This window comes from Podarcis pityusensis, assembly GCF_964106645.2.
Source record: "Podarcis pityusensis genome assembly, chromosome: 5".
In the NCBI taxonomy this organism is placed as follows: Eukaryota; Metazoa; Chordata; class Lepidosauria; order Squamata; family Lacertidae; genus Podarcis; species Podarcis pityusensis.
The window spans coordinates 11,519,256-11,524,573 of record NC_138032.1 but is presented as its reverse complement, the minus strand read 5'-3'; the positions used below and the strand labels follow the sequence as shown (position 1 = coordinate 11,524,573).

General features: G+C 44.5%; 1 long non-coding RNA gene across 1 annotated transcript; it reads right to left on the bottom strand.

Moving 5' to 3' along the window:
• Positions 1–265: 265 nt before the first annotated feature.
• LOC308478533 lies at positions 266–2,915 on the bottom strand. The gene is made up of 2 exons (XR_013987114.1): positions 2,805–2,915; positions 266–739 (listed from the first exon to the last, which is right to left on the bottom strand). It is a non-coding gene; the product is annotated as an uncharacterized lncRNA (long non-coding RNA).
• Between the last annotated feature and the right edge of the window lie 2,403 nt (positions 2,916–5,318).

Genomic DNA, 5,318 nt, shown 5'->3' with positions numbered 1-5,318 from the left:
CTCTCCCAGGGTAAACAGAAGCTGGTGGGTGGTTGTGAGATTGAGATTGAGTGGGCAAAAGTTAATCTCTGATTTCCATGTGGTGTGGATCCTAGCTTTTTAAGAAACACAAGGAAGGTCCAAAACACAATTTGAAAACCAAGTGCAATGGTGCTGTATTATGTTGCAGTAAATAAATATGTACTGGTATATTAGAAAGGCTCAGCAAAACATTTTCAGTTGCTGATCGCAAAACACATGATCTTTGTCAGAGATATTGCAAAACTTGTTTAGAAGAACAACTTTTATTAGAGATCTGCAAAGTCAGTCTCCAGCGTAGATCTAATCATTCCAGGAACATCTCCAAGAGAAAACCACAAGACAGAACAATAGCAAGGCGAGGCACAGAACTTTAGTTAAGCACAAAGGACATGAAACAGTGCTACCTATTGGTTGGAGCAGTTGTTGGATAATTATTACAATACATTCCAGGCTTCACTCATAAATAGATGGTTCTGAGCTGCAGTCCTAAGCATTCTCTCTTACAATTAAGCTCCCCTACGATCAAAGGGATTAATTTCCATGTAGCTGAGTTTTTAAGATTTGGTCTTTTACAAATTGCCAAGCACTCAGCAGTTAAGCTTGCATTCTGTCTTCTCCAATCAGATCTTACAGCTGAAACAAGTGGTGCCTTCAACATTTATGAATTAAATTGGAGTAATAATATTATTCATCCAGGAAGCACATGGTGGGAACTGCGCTGAAAGAAGGAAAGAAAAGTCAATGAAGCGACTAAGGTTCTAGCATGGTTTATGTTGGCCATGTGGCTGTTTAATTTGCTTCAGAAGTTCTGGCTAAAAGGGAACATGTGACATGTAATCATCCAACCACAAGTAACACCAGCAAGTTACATAACCCAACGTTCATAATGCCAAACAGGATGCTAGCAATGTAGGGATAGATGGTTGTAATTATGCTAACTCAGAGCCATGGTCACTAAATCTGTATTAAGCAGAGATTGTGCAAGCCTAGTGCTGTATTCAGGCATGGGTAAAGCCATTGCACAGTCTGACCCCTGAAACGCAACATGGCCCTCAGATTCCCTCCCTTGCTTCCATTGGATTTGGAGAAATTTCAGTAAAGCCGCAGGTCTGGTAGATCAGGCCAAAGGCCCATCTAATTCTGCGTCCTGTTTTCCTAGCAGCCAGCCAGATGCCTATGGGAAGCCTGCAGGCTAGAACATGAATGCAATAGCGCTCTCCCACTCTTACTGCCCGACAACTGCTATTCAGAGGCACAGTGCCTCCAACATGGCGTAGAAATTACAATGCCATTTAGGAGAATGCAATTTGTTATCAATGGCTGTTAAGTCAGGATGGCTATATGGAACATCATCATTTGCTGTAAACCACCCTGTGATCTTTGGATGAAGGGCGGTATACAGATTTAATACATACATACATACATACATACATACATACATACATACATTGTTGTTGTTTAGTCATTTAGTCGTGTCCGACTCTTCGTGACCCCATGGACCAGAGCACACCAGGCACTCCTGTCTTCCACTGCCTCCCGTAGTTTGGTCAAACTCATGCTGGTAGCTTCGAGAACACTGTCCAACCATCTCGTCCTCTGTCATCCCCTTCTCCTTGTGCCCTCAATCTTTCCCAACATCAGGGTCTTTTCCAGGGAGTCTTCTCTTCTCATGAGGTAGCCAAAGTATTGGAGCCTCAGCTTCAGGATCTGTCCTTCCAGTGAGCACTCAGGGCTGATTTTCTTAAGAATGGATAGGTTTGATCTTCTTGCAGTCCATGGGACTCTCAAGAGTCTCCTCCAGCACCATAATTCAAAAGCATCAATACATACATACATACATACATACATACATACTTGATTGATTATTCCTATTTTTATGAGTTAGGGACTTCTCCTGCATGTGAAGACAGGCAACGGTGGACTGAGCGGATGTGACCAATAGGTGGTCCAATGGTCAAGAAGGCAGTTTCTGCTTGTGCTGTAGAGGCAAGTGATGGGCAGATGGGGCTCGTCAACCTGAAGGTAGCCCATGTAGAAGGAAAACTGACCCTAAACCTCTGCTGCCTTGTTGGATATCTTTAGGAGAAGAAAAGGCTAACAAGCAAAGCCTACACAAATTTGGAGTGGAGTCCCTAAGACGGTTGGATTGTGCCTTGTATGCTTCCTTCTGGCAACTCCTGTAGCAAAGGTGGCACTAAACATATTGTACTCCTTTCCTTTGGACGATGAGGCTGAGAGGGCAGCCCAGGACCTCCAAACACATTGCCCAGGCTTGCACCCCTGGGAGGTCTATTCAGTGCTGCGAATGCACTCCATTGTCTCTTGAGATGGTCAGGTGCCAACAACAACAACAACTGTTGTTGTTGTTGTTGTTGATTCATTCCATCCTTCCTCCCAAAGAAGCCCAGGTTGGACATGCACAAGAGATAAAACAATTAAAAACAATTCCCATACAGATGTCAGTACAGTATGCCTCTGAATAAGGCCCTGCTTTAGGTTTGATGAGGTCCTAAGCTACTGAAGGTAATGGGGCCTTTATATGTCCAGCTGTCCTTTGTCAACAGCAAATTGTCGCTGTTTTCTGTGTTTAATATATGCCAAATGGTAATTTATGGACCTAATAGGTATCTAAAGCCATTTTATTTGTTTTTTATCTTATATTTTGGAAATGTACATCCAGTTGTTGTTTTTTGCTTTAAATTTTTTTGGGGGCCCCCAATGGAGTGGGGCCCTAAACTATAGCTTGTTTAGCTTATACGTAAATCTGGCACTGCTCTGAATACCTGTTACCGGGGAATAGCAGCAGGGTAGAACTGTTTCTTTTCATAACCCAACTGCAAGCTTCCTGGAGGCATCCGGTAGGCTATTGCAGCTACTGGAATGTTGGATTGCTTCAGCGTTCTGTGCAAGAATCATAACCAGAAGGCACCAGGTGGTCCAATAGCAGGGCTGGTTCCACTTTTCAGCTCCTGTTCACCAAATGACCTCCGATGGACCCCTCCAAACCATAGTGGGTATTAAGTTGTGGGTGGACATATCAGACGACACAGCAATTCTTCAGACAGCTCTTGTTGATTCACAGGCCAGAATAGAACTGGGCTGAAGGGTTCAGCCAACCTGCTTATATAGAGTTCAACTACAAAGCAACAGTAACAACTTTCTGTAACTATCCAATCACTGAATGTCACTTTCAATTCCTTATTTGCATATGTGGACCTGAGTGAAAACTGTCCCCCTGCTGGCCTAGAGTGAGAACTTCAGTACATAACAGCGGGTCCCCTGATGGATGGACGTGCCGAGTTGCAGTGGCAGTAATGGTGGGCAGCAGCAACATTTTCCAGCAGCACCCCCAAAGTAAACCCTACCCTAGAGGGGAATCAAAATGGCATCTCTCAGACATAGCCTCCACCGCACTGGGGAGCCTATATTCTGCAAGTGCCTCAGGGTTATCTCATTTGGAGGGCATCATAGCAAATTAAATGGCAGCTCTCAGAACTAGCTGCTTGACTGTAAAATGTACAAAGGTGATTCTGGGGCAGGTATTGACAGCAAGCTGGTGCTGTAACCATGGTGGCTGCCGAAGGATGCCACATTCTGATGCCACCAGATGCCAGCCAATGTCTCACCAGTGGAGACATTTCCTGCAATAGAGGCCCTTTCATAATGCTGTTTAAACTGAATTTGACTCAGAATGGCTGTGTGAGTCAGTTGCTCTTTATGCCCCAAAAGCTGTGTCTTCTTCTTCTTCTTCTTCTTCTTCTTCTTCTTCTTCTTCTTCTTCTTCTTCTTCTACCTGGCAGGTATGCAGACAATTCTTTCAAGCATTGTTTGAATGGGAAGAGGTGGGTGGATTCCCTCCCCCTCATTAATTAGGTGAGATCTCTCTGAACCCAGGGAAGAAAGATGGACAGAGAGTGGAAATGTTCCACCAGCCTCGTTTTGCGGGAGGTAATGAAAGGAAGGAATTTAACGTCATAAACGGGGAACATCTGGTGTGTGTTCGCAGAAAGGCCACGTGCAGATTTGTAGCAGAGATTTCGTAAGTATTCCAAATATTTGGAAAGGGTATGTTCCACCAAGTTAACAACTTGGTTACATACTTATTATCACATGTACAGGAAAGCAAAAGAGTGAATAACACACTTTCTGTAGGAAGCCACGCATGGAAGAGCAGCTGTACAGCAATCTTTCTTGGAAGAACAGCCATATAGCTTAGCAGTAAAGTGCATGATGGGGACGCGGGTGGCGCTGTGGTCTAAACCACTGAGCCCAGGACTTGCCGATCAGAAGGTCGGCAGTTCGAATCCCCGCGACGGGGTGAGCTCCCGTTGCTCAGTCCCTGCTCCTGCCAACCTAGCAGTTTGAAAGCACGTCAAAGTGCAAGTAGATAAATAGGTACCGCTCCAGCGGGAAGGTAAACGGAGTTTCCGTGTGCTGCTCTGGTTCGCCAGAAGCAGCTTAGTCATGCTGGCCACATGACAAAGCTCCCTCAGCCAATAAAGCGAGATGAGCGCCACAAGCCCAGAGTCAGTCACGACTGGACCTAATGGTCAGGGGTCCCTTTACCTTTACCTAAAGTGCATGATTCATGAGATGCAAGATTTGGCCCCCCAAATCCTACGCTGATCTCAGGAGGTTAGGCTAGATGAATGTGTGTGTGCAATGGTAGAGGCCTTGCTGGAAAGATTAAAGCCTGCTGCCGCTACACAGGAGATGGATTGAAGAAAAGGAAATATGAATTGGCCCCGCCCTTTAGCTTGACCAATCATGGTTAGGGGTGGCTAGGAGCTAGTTGGAGACTAAAATGTGTAGACTTGCTTCTGTTTTGACTTGAAATGTTCATTTTGGGCTTCTCAGAAATACCTAAAGGCAAGAACCAGGCGGGGGGAGTGCCGGCACGCAATGGCGCCCACCTGAGAGGTGCTGGAACTGCACTCCGACACTCTCAAAAATATCATGGCTGACTAAAAAAAATAAAAAATGACTGACTAAAATTTTTCCCAAGAAGAAGAGTGGATGGAAAATAACTGCTATTATGTTCCATTACTTTCCTAGCAAAGATGCCTCTTTTTCTCTGGGAAAGGCTATGAGATAATTAGCCAGTTCATAAAGCAAATTCATATTCATAATAGATTAAAAGAAAGAAATGAAAAGAAGCGAACCCATAGTAACAAATGGCAGGCAGCGTAAAACAAAGAAAAGAAATCTATGCACTAGCAAGAGATATTCATTAAATGCCTGTTGAAAACCCCAGGTTTTGATTTCGCAGAGCTGCCTTCAGATGTATCTCTCAAGTA